The sequence below is a fragment of the Pongo pygmaeus genome, chromosome 13, assembly GCF_028885625.2.
Source record: "Pongo pygmaeus isolate AG05252 chromosome 13, NHGRI_mPonPyg2-v2.0_pri, whole genome shotgun sequence".
Taxonomy (NCBI): Eukaryota; Metazoa; Chordata; class Mammalia; order Primates; family Hominidae; genus Pongo; species Pongo pygmaeus.
Window position 1 is genome coordinate 83,505,580 of NC_072386.2, and position 19,081 is coordinate 83,524,660.

Sequence of the window (19,081 nt, forward strand, 5' to 3'; positions counted from 1 at the left end):
AGAGCAGCCTGTGGGGCTGTGTTCCTATCTCTGTTTTCTGCCGAGTCAGCTCAGTCAAAGCAGCCTCCAGGTTTGAGTCTGCCCTATTACCCCACCAAGCAGGTGGCTCGCATGGCCATATAGGTGTGTGCTGAAGAGCACCGCTGCCCTTCCTTCACAGTGTTAACCTGGCAACTCCTTGCTCCTGTCCCTTTCCTCTGTGCCGCACACCTGCAGCAGACACGCCTCTGCTGGTTCTGCTTGCTTTGAGGGGTGGGGTGGGAAAGTCCCTGTTGGCGCTGAGACTCTGATTTTAAAGTGTTCACACAGACATTTATCACTGCATTGATCTGCACCTGCACCTGCCCGTACAGATGCCAACAAGCCCCTGCTTTGGGCTGTCAGTTAAATCTTGATGGTCCTTTGGGAGACTGAAAATAGTCACTTGAACAAATTTAAGGTTTAATTCCTTATCAGTTGGCAGGGGAAAGTTACTGATTATATAACTTGACATAACCTTATGGCACATTCATGAAAAATATCTGTAAATCATTTTAAATTTTATATCATGTGCTTCCAGTGACTCCCATCATCTTTTGGAGATGCATTCCCATGGGGGACAGGTCAGCCTAATAACGAAATCCAAACAAAGCAATGAGCTGAAACAAGGTGATCTCAGGTAAAGGGCTTGGGCCCAGCCTGGGCTGAGAAATCAGAGAGAAGCAGCCTTGCCTACAAGATTGAATTTGTAAATAAGTATATGTTCATATATTACTTCTGGATTTTAATACATACATACCCAATTATAAGAAAAACCCTTCTAAGAGCTCATTTTTCCTGTGACGTAGGGGTGCAGGGGACACTGTGGTGTAAGTTTAGGGGACAGTACGGTTAATAGAATGAAATTAAACCCTCTTTCCTTCATCTATGCACTGAGTGACCTCAGGAAACCTTTTAGAGCTGGTTTCTTTTTCTATTAAAAAAAAAGGAAAAATTGGTGGCAGATCTGTTAATTTAGATAAACCATCCACTGAGAATAACCAAAAAATGATAGAAGTCATCGTGTGAAGGCATTTGAAATCTGATCATAGTGGAGAATTATTAGGCTGGGGTCCCGGGAAGGATGGAGACATAGGGATGTGAACCTAGTTTTGGCTCCTTTTCCCCAGGGAGCATCTCCCATTCTTGCAGGGGTGGCTGAGAGGCCTTGTGGCTTCAGCAGCCTCATCAGGCTAGAGAAAAGGAGCTTATAGAGTCCAGGGCCCTGAGGGTGGTCCTGCTGAAGCGCTGTACTGGAGAAGGAAGGACTAGCTGGAAGGAGATAGGCCTGCAGAGAGAGGAGCCCACCTCAGAGCATCTCAGCCCCTCATTAGGACGGTCTTGGAGTGTCGTGGGTTCAGGCATGTGCACGAAAGTCCTTTCTGCAGGAAGGAATATTATTCTGGGCCTCACATGACTTGTATGAACAATTTTGTGAATACGATATCTGGCACATAATAAAATGACCAAAGAGTTGGGTTCTGGGTAAGGTAGAGAAAGCACACACATCCATTTTTCTTTCCACTGAAATGCACTGTAAATCCTGGATAGATGTGTGACACAGCTGTCTGAGTACTTGGGAAAATTTTAGCAGTGGGAAGACTGGGGATGCACCCCAGAATTCAAAGTGCCACTGAGCTGGTGGTGAGTTGAATGTTTTCCTCTGATATTTCCTGGTCTGAATGAAGTACAGCCCAAGGAGCAGAAGCAAATGCTTTGGCGCAGGCAGGAAAGCCTCCAGGAGAGATCCTGTAGTTCCATCTCCCAGACCAGGAAAGGCAACTCCTAAAGCTCAGAGAAGAGAGAGAACCCCTCCCCATTGCTCACCCCCCTTCTCTTGCACCAGCACCCAGACAGTTCTGGAGGTGACAAGAGCAGCGGGTAACAGGAACATGCAGGAGCCAAAATAGTGAGAGCAGAGAACCATTCTTTATTTGAGGAAGCCAGGACTGTAGGAGCACAGAACCAAAACCTGTCACATTTTTTTTTCTCTGTCCTCTTGCCACCTTGTCATTCATGGCACAGCTGCAGAATTGGGTGGTTTCTGTTCGGAGGTTTGGAAAGGTGAGTCCTGGGGAACCAGGAAATATCATGGAGAGCACAGAAAAGGAGTTTGGGAAAGTAACCCTATAAAGTTGATTATGGACTCCTGGGCTCACCCCCAACTTGTGCATGCATGCATCTGATCCTAATAGCATATAAGAAACTTGGGCAACTGAGCTAATGAGTAGACCTCGCCCAGGTTCCAGTACACCTGTTTCAGATGAGATTAGTACTGCGAAGGCATTGAAGATGGAACTGACATGTAACCACAGCCCATAGAAGGCAGGTTGCAACTTGCAGTCTTGAACCTAACTAGGTTGATTGCCTACTGAAGCAAAAATATTAACATTCATCATAAGGTTTAAACAAGTCTCAGGATTTCCTAATGTCATTGAAAATGTTCAGAATAGAATTCAAAATAATTCATCAAATGAAAAGCCATGAAAATATTAACTTGCATGGAAAAAGATAGCCATGGTGCCAGTGACAAGACGATGTAGATTTTGGGATGATCTGACAAAAACTTTAAAGCAACTGTTATAACTGAAAAAGCAATGACAAACATTCTTGAAACAAACGATAAAGTAGTATCTGCAAAGAAACAGAAGATGCAAAGAAGAAACAAATGGAATTTTTAACATTGAAAGTTAAAATACCTGAAATTGTCCCACTGGAAAACGGGAGAAAGATAGAGAAAAATAAACAGAACTTAAGGGAACTGCAGAACAATAACTAAAGGGCTAACTTGTGTGTCATTAGAGTCTCAAAAGGAAAAGAGAAAGAATGCAGTGCTGAAAACACATTTGAAGAAATAATGCTAAAAATTTCCCAAGTGTGGTGAAAGACATAAGTCTACAGATTCTAGAAGCTAAGCAGACCCCAAATAGGTTAAATGCAGATCAATCTGCTGAAAAGTAAAGATAGCCAGACAAAAATTATGCATTACCTAGATTGGAACAGTGATTCGAGTGACTATAGATTTCTCACCAGAAAGTGTGGTGTACAGAAGAAAGCAGCAGGGCATTTTTAAAGTGTTGAAAGAAAAAACTGTCCATCTAGAATTCTGTTTCCAGGGAAAACACCCTTCAAGAATGAAGCTGAAGTAAGGCCTTTCTCAAATAAAGAAAACTAAAGGAATTCATGGGCTGCACACCTACTCTAAAATTAGAATTGTTAAAGATCTTCAGACAGAAAGGAAATGAGACTAGAAGATAACCTGGAACATCTGGGCTGAAGGAAGAGCAACAGAAGTTGTAAATATAATAGGCTATTCTTCTCCTCGAGTTCTTTAAAACATTTCTGACAATTGAAGTAAAAAAAAGATTATAACAATTTAACCTTCCATTCCACCAGAGTGGCAAATGGAAGGTAAACTACTCATTCCATGTAGACCGTGAAAAGTTAAGTATATATTTTGGAATTCGTAGAGCAACCACTGAAAGAATTATACAAAAAGATGTGTATAGGCAAAATCATAATAGATAAGATGAACTAAAAAAATTCAAAGGCCAAGCATGGTGGCTCATGCCTGTAATCCCAGCACTTTGGGAGCCCAAGGTGGGGGGGATCACCTGAGGTCAGGAGTTTGAGACCAGCCTGACCAACATGGAGAAACCCCGTCTCTACTAAAAATACAGAATTAACTGGGTATGGTGGCACATGCCTGTAGTCCCAGCTACTCAGGAGGCTGAGGCAGGAGAATCACTTGAATCCGAGAGGCGGAGGTTGCAGTAAGCCGAGATTGCGCCATTGCACTCCAGCCTGGGCAACAAGAGTGAAACTCCGTCTCAAAAAAAAAAAAAAAAAATTCAAATAACCTGGAAGAGGAAATGAGAAGAGAAATAAAATATTTTTTAATTAAAAAACTGAGAGAGAGAAAAAAAAACAGAAAGCAAACAGTAAAATGGTAGACCTTAATCTAAGCATACTGATAATTAACCTCAAGGTAACAGTTTTAACACATCAGTTAAAAAAATGATTATGAGAATGGATTAAATTTAAAAACCAAACAACTTGAGCTAAGTACATGCTATCTATTAGAAACTTCAAATACAACAATACTGATGAACTGAAAGGTCAAAAGAAAAAGGATGGTGAAAGATAGACCATGCAAACACAAATCAAAAGAATGCTGGGTTGCCTGTTTTAATTTCTGACAAAATAGACTTCAGAGCAAAGAAATTACCAGGGTTAAAAAGAGACTTTATTTATTTATTTACTTATTTAGTTAGTTAGTTTTTGAGACAGAGTCTTGCTCTGTTGCCAGGCTAGAGTGCAGTGGCACGATCTTGGCTCATTGCAACCTCTGCCTCTTAGATTCAGGCGATTCTCCTGCCTCAGCCTCCCAAGTAGCTAGGACTACAGGCACACACCACCGTGCCCAACTAATTTTGTATTTTTAGTAGAGATAGGGTTTCACCATGTTGGCCAGGATGGTCTCGACTCTTGACCTCATGATCCACCCGCCTCGGCCTCCCAAAGTGCTGGGATTACAGGCGTGAGCCACTGTGCCCGGCTGGCATTACGTATTTATAAAGAGTAAATTCCTCAAAGGACATAACAGCCCTAAATGTGTATACACCTAAAAGCAGAGCTTCAAAACTAACAGAACTGAAAGCAGAACTAGACAAATCCACAACTGTAGTTGGAGACTCCAACACTCTCAATAATAGATACAACTAGTAGACAGAAAATTATCAAGAATATAGAAGATCTGAAAACACTATCAACTAACTTGACCTAATTGACATTTATAGAACACTCCACTCAAAAACAATACATTTTTTCAAGTACGTATAGAACAATTAATATATCCTGAGTTATAAAACAAAACTTAACAAATTTAAAAGTATTGAAATTATGTCAAGTATGTTCTCTGATACAGTGTAATATAAAATTAAATAACACTTCTAAATAATTTACAGGTAAGAGAAAAAGTTGGAAGGAAAATTAGAAAACAATTTGAAATGAACAAGAGTGAAAATACAGCATAATAAATTTGTGGGATGTAGTTAAAGCAGTACTTAGATGGAAATTTATAGTACTAAAATGCTTAGATGAGAAAAGAGGTCTCAAGTCAATGACTCAACCTTCTACCTTAAGAAACAAGGAAAACCTATAGCAAAATAAACCCGAAGCAAGCATAATGAAGAAAATAAAGATAAGAGCAGAAAGCTATGTTATCTAAAACAAAAATCACAGGCAAAAACCAATGAAACAAACTTATTTTTTAAAAAGTTAATAAAATGGTAAACCTCTAGCAAGACTGCAAGGACAAAACAAAATACCAATACTAAAGAAAAAATAAGGCCCGGTGCGGTGGCTTACGCCTGTAATCCCAGCACTTTGGCGGGCGGATCACAAGGTCAGGAGATCGAGACCATCCTGGCTAACACGGCGAAACCCCGTCTCTACTAAAAGTACAAAAAATTAGCTGGGCATGGTGGCAGGCGCCTGTAGTCCCAGCTACTCAGGAGGCTGAGGCAGGAGAATGGTGTGAACCCAGGAGGCGGAGCTTGCAGTGAGTCAAGATTGTGCCACTGCACTCCAGCCTGGGCAACAGTGCAAGGCTCCGTCTCAAAAAAAGAAAAAGAAAAAAGAAAACACATAAAAGACCAATATCAGGAATAAAAGAGGTATATTACTGTAGATAAAGGATAAAAGGATAATACTGCAATAGTCTGAACAAGCCTGCAGACAGAAATTAAACAATTTAGGTGAAAGAGACTAATTCCTCAAAAGCCATAAACTACTAAAAGTCATCTAAGATAGAATAATCTGAATAGCCCTGTACCTGTTTTTAAATTCATTCTTTTAATAATGAATTTGTAGTTAAAAATCTCCCCAAAAAGAATTCTCCAGGCCAAAATAGTTTCACTGGTGAACTCTGCCAGACATTTAAAAGAGATTCAACACCAATACCACTTCCACAAAATCTCTTCCAGAAAATAGAGGAGGAAAGAACACTTCCCAAACATTTTACGAGGCCAGCCACTGCCCTGATTTTAGGACCAGCCAAAGACAGTACCAAAAAAGAGAATGATAGACCAATAAGTCTCATGAACATAGAGGGCAAATATTCTCAAAATTCTCAAAATATTAGCAAGTCAAATGCAGCACTATATTAAAAGGACAGTGTGCCGTGAGAAAGTGGGTATATGCTGGGAGAGCAATATTGAAGAGTCAGTCCACCATATTAATAGTCTAAAGAAGGAAGAAACATATGATCATAACAGTTGACACAGCAGAATCAGTTGACTAAATACAACATCCATTCATGACAAAAATCCTCAGCAAACAAGCCAGGCACAATTGCACATGCCTATAGTTGTAGCTACTTGGGAGGCTGAGGCAGGAGGATCACTTGAGGCCAGGAGTTCGAGGCTGCAGTGTGCTAAGACTGTGCCTGTGAATGGCCACTGCATTCCAGCCTGGGCAACATAGCAAGACCCAGGTATCAAAAAAAAAAAAAAAAGTAATAATTCTTAGCAAACTAGGAAAAGAAGGGTACTTCTTCAGTCTGATTAATTTAAAACACACATACATACACACAACATAAAAACCCACTGTTTACAGCATATTTAGACCAAATGTGTTCTCCCTAAGATTGAGAAACAAGGCAAGAATACGTTTTCACCTATCTTATTCAGCATTGAACTGTCTTAGCCAGACTTAAAGATAAGCAAGAAACAGAAGTGAAAGGCATGTGGATTAAAAAGAAAGAAAGAAAACTATCTTATTTGCAGATAACATGATTTCATATGTAGATGATGACATGGATTCTACAGCAACAACTCCTAGAACTAATAAGTGAGTTTAGCAATACCATAGGATACGCAGTCATCATACAAAAATACCTCAATATTTGTATATACTGGCAGTGAACAATTGAAAACCCAAAATTTGAAGGCTATACCATTTATAGTAGCTCCCCACAAAAGGATATACATAGAGCCAAATTTAATAAAACATGCAGAATCTGTATGCTGAAAACTACAAAGTACTGATGAAATGAATCAAAGATTACCTAACTAAATAGAGAAGCATACTGTGTTCATGGATTGGAAGACTCAACATAGTAAAAATGTCACTTCTCCCCAAATGGATCTGTAGATGCATTGCAGTAACAAAAATTAAAGCAGATTACTTTTCGTAGATATTGACATTCTAAAATTTATATGGAAGTACAAAGGAAATAGAAATGGCTAAAATCGTTTTGAAAATGGAGAATCAAGTTAGAGGGATCACATTACTGAATATTAAGCTTACTATAAAGTTACAGTAATCTGGACAGTATAATATTGGCAAAGGGATTGGTACACACATCAGTGGAACAGAATGAGCCCAGAAATAGACCCACACAAATATGACCATTTGATTTTTTTGACAAAGATGCAAAAGCAATCCAAGAAGAGATAATCTTTTCAATAGATGTTGGAACAATTGGTCATCCTTATGCAGAAAAATGAACCTTTACCCTAAGCCTCACATTTTACTCAAAACTTAATTCAAAGCGGATCAAGTGTAAAATGCAAAAACTGTATAACTTTTATAAGGAAACATTGGAGAAAAATCTTTTTTGATCTGTGCCAGGCAGGAGTTCTTAGACCTGACACCAAAAGTATGATGTATAAAAGAAAAAATGGATACATTAGACAATGTCAAAATTAAAATCTTTTGCTCTGTGAAAACTACTGTTAAGAGAATGAAAAGACGAGCTACAGACTGGTAGCCAATAATGGCAAATCACATATCCAGCATAGTGTCTGTGCTAGGAATATTTAAAGAATTCTCAAAACTCAACAGTAAAATGGGCATAAAAAATGAGGAACTTGGCTGAGCGCAGTGGCTCACACCTGTAATCCCAGCACTTTGGGAGGCCGAGGTGGGTGGATCATGAGGTCAGGAGTTCAAGACCAGCCTGGCCAAGATGGTGAAACTCCATCTCTACTAAAAATACAAAAATTAGCTGGCCGTGGTGGCGGGCACCTGTAATCCCAGCTACTCAGGAGGCTGAGGCAGAGAATTGCTTGAACCCAGGAGGCAGAGGTTGCAGTGAGCTGAGATCGCGCCACTGCACTCCAGCCTGGGCGAACGAGCTAAACCCCGTCTCAAAAAAAAAAAAAAAAAAAATGAGCAACTCACTTGAGCAGGTGAGCATATACTTCACCAAACAGGATATAAGGATGGTAATTAAGTACATGAAGAGTTGTTCAATATTATTGACTACTGGGGAAATGCAAATTAAAGCAGCCACAGGGAGGCATCACTGCACACCTGTTAGAATGACTAGACTGACTGCATCAAATCTGGGTGTGGCTGTGGAACAGCTGGAACTCATACATTTCTGGGGGGATATAAAATGGTATAGCCATTCTGGAAGCAGCGAGGCAGTTTATTATAAAAGATATACTTGCTATATGTCATAGCAATTTTACTCAGTTTTTACCCTAGAAAAATGAAAACTTATGTTCACTTAAACATCTATGTATGAACGATTGTAGTTTTACTCATAATTACCCAATTGCCAAAACTGGAAACAACCCAGTTTTCCTGCAGTGGGTGAATAGATAAAAACTATGGTACTTTGAAAAAGAAATATATCATTGGTAAATTGATCAACATGGGTGAACCTCAAAGGCGTTAAACTGAGTGAAAGAAGCCAATCTCAAAAGGCTTCATGCTGTATAATTCCATTTATACATTCTAAAATGCTAAACTATAATGATAAGGAACAGGGTCAGTGCTTGCCAGAGACTAGGAGAATGTTTCTATATAGGGAACATGCAAGGAGGTGTTTTGGGGTGATGGAATTGTTTTCTATCCTGATTGTGGTGGTAACTAAATGGATACATGTGTGTCAAAACTCATGGAACTCTACCCCTAAAGAAAAAGTTAATTTTACTGTATGGTAAGTTTTAAAGTTCTTTAAGTTTACATGTGTTGAAAAAGATGACCAGGCAGATAATGAGACAGAAATGAGATAGCATAAAAGAGAAGCAGCAGAAACCACCAACAATAAAAAGGGCCCTCGTACTTCTGCTTTAGGCCAAGATGGAATAATTAGGCTCTAGATTTGTTTTCCTTCAGAAAACAACTTAAAAAGCATTCAAAATTTATATAACAATGTTTTTTTCAAGGCTTTGAACATCAGTCAGTGAAGGACCCTGCAAGACTGAAAAAAAGTCACTACAGTTATCTCAGCCTACTGCCTTGAAAAAGTCTCTATTCCAGAGCAGGGAAGGAAGAGCCCAGGCAGAGCTTGGGAGATTGTGGAATGAGGAGACCAAGCTGAGAGTGTGGAGAGACCCAAATGTCAAGAATTTCCAAGGCGGAGTTCTGGAGAGGAGCGAGCTGCGGAGAGAAAGAGTCTGAAGATAACGGGTGATTCCCCTGGATGATTTAGCAGAGCACTGTGTGTGAGGAAACTCACCCAGGCTGAGGAATGACCCACCACGAAGGATCAGAGGCAGTGGACCCGGGAATTCACACAGGCCTGGGAATGTCTGTTCCTGCGAGCCAGCTGGAAAGCCTTATAATTCAAGGGATTTTGGGTACAGTACAAAAAAGGGGCTTGCCTCAGTCCTGGAGGATAATTAGCCCTAGACTAAGTGCTTCTCTTACCTCACCTGTCAGATCTTAAGAACAGGATCTGAGAAGATCCAATTGTTTCAAAGTAACTTAACTGCGTCCCACAACACACTTCAAGAATGTTTGTAGGAATACAAATTCATCCAGCACCCAATATGTTAAATTTTACATTATCTGGCATCCAATCCAAATTATGAGACAGGACAACATAAGAAAAACCCTACCTTCCAAACCAAACCATAACTGATACAGACATTAGGATTAGCAGATTAAGTACATTAAGACAGTTACTATAACTGTAGCTCATATGTTCAAAAAGCTATAGAAGTGTAATTCACCATATCAACTAGAAAACAAAGAAAAACAATTCATATGGTTGTCTCAATAAATGCAGAAAAAGCGGTTGACAAAACCCAACAATTATAAACATCCTCAGAAGACTTGGAATCGAAAGGAACTTCCTCAACCTGATGAAGGGAATATACAAAATCCTACAGGCAACATCATACTTAATGGTGAACAGCCGAAAAGCATCCCCCAAAGATTGGGAACTAGGTGAGGATGTCTGTTCTTCCACCTCTTTTCCTCATTTTACTGGAGCTTCTGGGCAGTTCATAAGGAAAGGGCATAAAACACATCCAGATTGAAAAGGAAAAACTAAACGCATCTTTGTTTGCAGAAAACATGTTTGTGTAGAAAAACAAATGGAATCCCCAACACAACTAGAATCAATAAGTGAGCTGGGTAGTAAGATACATGATCAATATATGAAAAGCTGTTGTATTTCTGTATGCTAACAACAATCAAAGATTGAAATTCTAAAAATTATTTTTGTATGGATTATTTAGGGTTAAACCTGACAGAATATGTGCAAGATCTGTACAGTGAAAACGGCAGAACAATGCTCAGGGAAATTAAAGAAGATCCAAACAAGCGCCCTGTTCATGGGTCAGAAGACACAGTATTGTTACAGTGCTAATTCTCCCTAAATTGACCTACAGAGCCAATGAGCTGCAGTCAGAAGACCAGTAGTCTTTGTAGAAACTGAGAAGCCAACTCAATTTCACATGAAAACACAAAGGACGGAGGAGGAGCCAAGATGGCCGAATAGGAGCAGCTCCAGTCTACAGCTCCCAGCGTGAGCGACGCAGAAGACGGGTGATTTCCACATTTCCATCTGAGGTACTGGGTTCATATCACTAGGGAGTGCCAGACAGTGGGCGCAGGTCAGTGGGTGCACGCACCGTGCACAAGCCGAAGAAGGGCGAGGCATTGCCTCACTCGGGAAGCGCAAGGGGTCAGGGAGTTCCCTTTCCTAGTCAAAGAAAGGGGTGACAGATGGCAGTTGGAAAATCGAGTCAGTCCAACCCGAATACTGCGCTTTTCCGACGGGCTTAAAAAACGGCGCACCAGGAGATTATATCCCGCACCTGGCTCAGAGGGTCCTACGCCCACGGAGTCTCGCTGATTGCTAGCACAGCAGTCTGAGATCAAACAGCAAGGCAGCAGCGAGGCTGGGGGAGGGGCGCCCACCATTGCCCAGGCTTGCTTAGGTAAACAAAGCAGCTGGGAAGCTCGAACTGGGTGGAGCCCACCACAGCTCAAGGAGGCCTGCCTGCCTTTGTATGCTCCACCTCTGGGGGCAGGGCACAGACAAACAAAAAGACAGCAGTAACCTCTGCAGACTTAAATGTCCCTGTCTGACAGCTTTGAAGAGAGTAGTGGTTCTCCCAGCACACAGCTGGAGATCTGAGAACGGGCAGACTGCCTCCTCAAGTGGGTCCCTGACCCCTGAACCCTGAGCAGCCTAACTGGGAGGCACCCCCAGCAGGGGCAGACTGACACCTCACATGGCCGGGTACTCCAACAGACCTGCAGCTGAGGGTCCTGTCTGTTAGAAGGAAAACTAACAAACAGAAAGGACATACACACCAAAAACCCATCTGTACATCACCATCATCAAAGACCAAAAGTAGATAAAACCACAAAGATGGGGAAAAAACAGAGCAGAAAAACTGGAAACTCTAAAAAGCAGAGTGCCTCTCCTCCTCCAAAGGAACACAGTTCCTCACCAGCAACGGAACAAAGCTGGACGGAGAATGACTTTGACGAGCTGAGAGAAGAAGGCTTCAGACGATCAAATTACTCCGAGCTACGGGAGGATATTCAAACCAAAGGCAAAGAAGTTGAAAACTTTGAAAAAAATTTAGAAGAATGTATAAGTAGAATAACCAATACAGAGAAGTGCTTAAAGGAGCTGATGGAGCTGAAAACCAAGACTCGAGAACTACGTGAAGAATGCAGAAGCCTCAGGAGCCGATGCGATCAAATGGAAGAAAGGGTATCAGCGATGGAAGATGAAATGAATGAAATGAAGCAAGAAGGGAAGTTTGGAGAAAAAAGAATAAAAAGAAACGAGCAAAGCCTCCAAGAAATATGGGACTATGTGAAAAGACCAAATCTATGTCTGAAAGTGACAGGGAGAATGGAACCAAGTTGGAAAACACTCTGCAGGATATTATCCAGGAGAATTTCCCCAATCTAGCAAGGCAGGCCAACATTCAGATTCAGGAAATACACAGAACGCCACAAAGATACTCCTCGAGAAGAGCAACTCCAAAACACATAATTGTCAGATTCACCAAAGTTGAAATGAACGAAAAAATGTTAAGGGCAGCCAGAGAGAAAGGCCGGGTTACCCACAAAGGGAAACCCATCAGACTAACAGCGGATCTCTCGGCAGAAACTCTACAAGCCAGAAGAGAGTGGGGGCCAATATTCAACATTCTTAAAGAAAAGAATTTTCAATCCAGAATTTCATATCCAGCCAGCCAAACTAAGCTTCATAAGTGAAGGAGAAATAAAATACTTTACAGACAAGCAAATGCTGAGAGATTTTGTCACCACCAGGCCTGCCCTAAAAGAGCTCCTGAAGGAAGCGCTAAACGTGGAAAGGCACAACCGGTACCAGCCGCTGCAAAATCATGCCAAAATGTAAAGACCATCGAGACTAGGAAGAGACTGCATCAACTAATGAGCAAAATAACCAGCTAACATCATAATGACAGGATCAAATTCACACATAACAATATTAACTTTAAATGTAAATGGACTAAATGCTCCAATTAAAAGACACAGACTGGCAAATTGGATAAAGAGTCCAGACCCATCAGTGTGCTGTATTCAGGAAACCCATCTCACGTGCAGAGACAACATAGGCTCAAAATAAAAGGATGGAGGAAGATCTACCAAGCAAATGGAAAACAAAGAAAGGCAGGGGTTGCAATCCTAGTCTCTGATAAAACAGACTTTAAACCAACAAAGATCAAAAGAGACAAAGAAGGCCATTACATAATGGTAAAGGGATCAATTCAACAAGAAGAGCTAACTATCCTAAATATATATGCACCCAATACAGGAGCACCAAGATTCATAAAGCAAGTCCTGAGTGACCTACAAAGAGACTTAGACTCCCACACATTAATAATGGGAGACTTTAACACCCCACTGTCAACATTAGACAGATCAACGAGACAGAAAGTCAACAAGGATACCCAGGAATTGAACTCAGCTCTGCACCAAGCGGACCTAATAGACATCTACAGAACTCTCCACCCCAAATCAACAGAATATACATTTTTTTCAGCACCACACCACACCTATTCCAAAATTGACCGCATACTTGGAAGTAAAGCTCTCCTCAGTAAATGTAAAAGAACAGAAATTACAACAAACTGTCTCTCAGATCACAGTGCAATCAAGCTAGAACTCAGGATTAAGAATCTCACTCAAAACCGCTCAACTACATGGAAACTGAACAACCTGCTCCTGAATGACTACTGGGTACATAACGAAATGAAGGCAGAAATAAAGATGTTCTTTGAAACCAACGAGAACCAAGACAGAACATACCAGAATCTCTGGGATGCATTCAAAGCAGTGTGTAGAGGGAAATTTATAGCACTAAATGCCCACAAGAGAAAGCAGGAAAGATCCAAAATTGACACCCTAACATCACAATTAAAAGAACTAGAAAAGCAAGAGCAAACACATTCAAAAGCTAGCAGAAGGCAAGAAATAACTAAAATCAGAGCAGAACTGAAGGAAATAGAGACACAAAAAACCCTTCAAAAAATTAATGAATCCAGGAGCTGGTTTTTTGAAAGGATCAACAAAATTGATAGACCACTAGCAAGATTAATAAAGAAAAAAAGAGAGAAGAATCAAATAGATGCAATAAAAAATGATAAAGGGGATATCACCACCGATCCCACAGAAATACAAACTACCATCAGAGAATACTACAAACACCTCTACGCAAATAAACTAGAAAATCTAGAAGAAATGGATAAATTCCTCGACACATACACTCTCCCAAGACTAAACCAGGAAGAAGTTGAATCTCTGAATAGACCAATAACAGGATCTGAAATTGTGGCAATAATCAATAGCTTACCAACCAAAAAGAGTCCAGGACCAGATGGATTCACAGCCGAATTCTACCAGAGGTACAAGGAGGAACTGATACCATTCCTTCTGAAACTATTCCAATCAATAGAAAAAGAGGGAATCCTCCCTATCTCATTTTATGAGGCCAGCATCATCCTGATACCAAAGCCGAGCAGAGACACAACCAAAAAAGAGAATTTTAGACCAATATCCTTGATGAACATTGATGCAAAAATCCTCAATAAAATACTGGCAAACCGAAGCCAGCAGCACATCAAAAAGCTTATCCACCATGATCAAGTGGGCTTCATCCCTGGGATGCAAGGCTGGTTCAATATACGCAAATCAATAAATGTAATCCAGCATATAAACAGAACCAAAGACAAAAACCACATGATTATCTCAATAGGTGCAGAAAAGGCCTTTGACAAAATTCAACAACCCTTCATGCTAAAAACTCTCAATAAATTAGGTATTGATGGGACGTATCTCAAAATAATAAGAGCTGTCTATGACAAACCCACAGCCAATATCATACTGAATGGGCAAAAACTGGAAGCATTCCCTTTGAAAACTGGCACAATACAGGGATGCCCTCTCTCACTACTCCTATTCAACATAGTGTTGGAAGTTCTGGCCAGGGCAATCAGGCAAGAGAAAGAAATAAAGGGTATTCAATTAGGAAAAGAGGAAGTCAAATTGTCCCTGTTTGCAGACTACATGATTGTATATCTAGAAAACCCCATCATCTCAGCCCAAAATCTCCTTAAGCTGATAAGCAACTTCAGCAAAGTCTCATGATACAAAATCAATGTACAAAAATCACAAGCATTCTTATACACCAACAACAGACAAACAGAGAGCCAAATCATGAGTGAACTCCCATTCACAATTGCTTCAAAGAGAATAAAATACCTAGGGATCCAACTTACAAGGGACGTGAAGGACCTCTTCAAGGAGAACTATAAACCACTGCTCAAGGAAATAAAAGAGGATACAAACAAATGGAAGAACATTCCATGCTCCTGGGTAGGAAGAATCAATATCGTGAAAATGGCCATACTGCCCAAGGTGATTTATAGATTCAATGCCATCCCCATCAAGCTACCAATGACTTTCTTCACAGAATTGGAAAAAACTACTTTAATGTTCATACGGAACCAAAAAAGAGCCCGCATCGCCAAGTCAATCCTAAGCCAAAAGAACAAAGCTGGAGGCATCACACTACCTGACTTCAAACTATACTACAAGGCTACAGTAACCAAAACAGCATGGTACTGGTACCAAAACAGAGATATAGATCAATGGAACAGAACAGAGCCCTCAGAAGTAACGCTGCATATCTACAACTATCTGATCTTTGACAAACCTGAGAAAAACAAGCAATGGGGAAAGGATTCCCTATTTAATCAATGGTGCTGGGAAAACTGGCTAGCCATATGTAGAAAGCTGAAACTGGATCCCTTCCTTACACCTTATACAAAAATTAATTCAAGATGGATTAAAGACTTAAACGTTAGACCTAAAACCATAAAAACCCTAGAAGAAAACCTAGGCATTACCATTCAGGACATAGGCATGGGCAAGGACTTCATGTCTAAAACACCAAAAGCAATGGCAACAAAAGCCAAAATTGACAAATGGGATCTAATTAAACTCAAGAGCTTCTGCACAGCAAAAGAAACTACCATCGGAGTGAACAGGCAACCTACAAAATGGGAGAAAATTTTCACAACCTACTCATCTGACAAAGGGCTAATATCCAGAATCTACAATGAACTCCAACACATTTACAAGAAAAAAACAACCCCATCAAAAAGTGGGCAAAGGACATGAACAGACACTTCTCAAAAGAAGACATTTGTGCAGCCAAAAAACACATGAAAAAATGCTCACCATCACTGGCCATCAGAGAAATGCAAATCAAAACCACAATGAGATACCATCTCACACCAGTTAGAATGGCAATCATTAAAAAGTCAGGAAACAACAGGTGCTGGAGAGGATGTGGAGAAATAAGAACACTTTTACACTGTTGATGGGACTGGAAACTAGTTCAACCCTTGTGGAAGTCAGTGTGGCGATTCCTCAGGGATCTAGAACTAGAAATTCCATTTGACCCAGCCATCCCATTACTGGGTATATACCCAAAGGACTATAAATCATGCTGCTATAAAGACACATGCACATGTATGTTTATTGTGGCATTATTCACAATAGCAAAGACTTGGAACCAACCCAAATGTCCAACAATGATAGACTGGATTAAGAAAATGTGGCACATATACACCATGGAATACTATGCAGCCATAAAAAATGATGAGTTCATGTCCTTTGTAGGGACATGGATGAAATTGGAAATCATCATTCTCAGTAAACTATCGCAAGAACAAAAAACCAAACACTGCATATTCTCACTCATAGGTGGGAATTGAACAATGAGAACACATGGACACAGGAAGGGGAACATCACACTCTGGGGACTGTTGTGGGGTGGGGGGAGTGGGGAGGGATAGCATTGGGAGATATACCTAATGCTAGATGATGAGTTAGTGGGTGCAGCGGACCAGCATGGCACATGTATACATATGTAACTAACCTGCACATTGCACACATGTACCCTAAAACCTAAAGTATAATAATAATAAATTAATTAATTAAAAAAAGGAGGGGGCGGGCCACCTAACCCATTAGGAAGGATGATCTGCGTAGTTTCCAAGAGAAAGGGGCTTTCAGCTGGGTCTAAATAAAAATAGAGGTTAGACACAGACCTCACAGATGTACAGAAAGAAAGTCTTATTTAATAAATAGTTTAAAACGCCTAAAAAAACAAAACAAAAAAAACACAAAGGACATGGAAAATTGGAAATAGAACTAACTCAGAGAACTAACAATACCAGATTTCAATAATTATTAGGAAACTACAGCAATCAAGACAATGTGGTATTGATGCAAAGACAAACAAATAGATCAACAAAATGAAATAGTCTGGAAATCAACCCACACAACCTACAGATGTTTGGTTTTTGATAAACATTTAAATGACTTTCAGGAAAGAGAGGACAATCTTTTCAGCTTTGTAACAGTTGATCATCCTTATACACACACCCAAAAAAGGATGTTTATTCATACTGCATACTATATACAAAAATCCGCTCAAAATAGAATGTAGACCTAAATGTAACACTGAAAACTATGAAACTTACGGTAGAAAACCTAGGAGAAAATTTGTGTAACCTTGGGTCAGCAGAGATTTCTAAGATACAACATCAAAGCATGATCTGTAAAACAAAAAGTTAGTAAACGAATTCGTCAAAGTTTAAACTGTCTACTCCTTGACAGACACAAAATGAATGAAAACATAGGCTAGAGACTAGGAGAAGATATTTTCCAAGCACATATGTGATAAAGGTCTTGTATCCAGATATCAGGAACTCTCAAAAGACAGTAGTAAAAAATAAACGATCTATTGAAAAGGTTGGTACAGATGCTTCACCAAAGATATGTGGATGCCAAAGGGGTGTATGAAAAGATGGTTATTCAGTAGGGAAATGCAAATTAATACCACAATGAGACACCACCGTACACTATTAAAATAACTGAACTTTAACAGATCATGTGTTGGCGAGGCCATGGAGGAGCTGGAACTCTTATGCACTGTATGAAATGGTACAGCCACTTTGGAAAACAGTTTGGTAATTTCTTTAAAAAGTAAATGTGCAGATACCATGTGATCCAGCCATTTTACTTCTGTGTACTTAACCAAAATCAGTTAAAACAGATGCCTATACACTGCAAAGGAATGTTCATAGCAGCGTTACTGATAATAGCCAAGACCTGGAAACGGCTCGGGTGTCTATCCTTCACATTTCTTGAGTTGAAATGTGCAGCTGATGAATGCTTTTGTGTTAATTTCATCTTCATTGAAGATAACTAGAAAATATCCACATTTGATCGTTAAGCAGTGCATTTATAAGTATCTCATTAGGCAAAGAAGAAATTACAATGGAAACTAATAAAACATTCTGAATGATATGAACATCATGCTAATGAAAACATTACATATCAAAATTTGTGAGATGCAGTTAACAGCATATTGAGCAGAAACTTTGTGGCCTTTAAATGCATATATTGGACAGGAGAAAAGTCTGATAGTAATAAAAGTATGTAGTGCAAAAAGTTAGCATAAGAGAAAATGGAACCCAAATAAAGGAGAAAGTAAAATAGATAAGAACATAAATTAATGAAATAGTAAACAAATATACAATAGAGTACCAATAGAGCTTAGCAATGGTTCTTTGAAATGGCTCATAGCATTAGTAAGCCCCCTGTGATGAGACTGACTAAAGGAGAGAGAGAGAAGACATAAGTAATCAATATTAGGGATGAAAAGGGGGGGACACTGCTACAGTCCTACAAACATTAAGACAAATATAAGAATTTGAAAATTTCTTTGGATTATGTCTTAGGGAACTACAACTTACCAAACTTAATGAAGAAGAAATAGAAAATCTGAAAGGCGCTATAAACATTAAAAAGTCAAATCAGTCATTAGAAGCCTTCTCATGTCTACCCTTCATAGTGACAAGATTGCTGGAACAGCTCAGTGTGTATAGTCTTTCAGGTAGAAAACAGAGGCCCTTTTTGAAAGGTTTCATACATCTGGCCCTGACTCCCATTATGCAGAACAAGGACACATTCTCTAAAGCAGTTGTGGCTGGTGGCTGGAATGCACACTGACTTGTGCCCAAATTGCAGGCATAGCCCTGGAGTAAAGTAGGGGACAGTTGTTCCCAAGAGGAAATTTGGAGTGCCGCTACCCAACAAGGAAGTAAATGGATGCTGCATAGTTAAAAAACCAAGAAGTGTTCACGATAATGAGAAAGATGGACTCACTCAAATGTTAGGGAAAGAAAAATCATAGTTGAAGAAAAGGCAGTGAGAAAGAAATCAGGCACATATGTTGGACCCCTTGGCCTCC

The 19,081-nt window shown here is 40.0% G+C and overlaps 1 protein-coding gene across 36 annotated transcripts in view; it reads left to right on the forward strand.

Annotated features, from left to right (window-relative positions):
• The window catches only part of WNK2 (WNK lysine deficient protein kinase 2), a 141,848-nt gene that overhangs the window by 85,226 nt on the left and 37,541 nt on the right, over positions 1–19,081 (forward strand). The gene's annotated exons all lie outside the window — the stretch shown is intronic.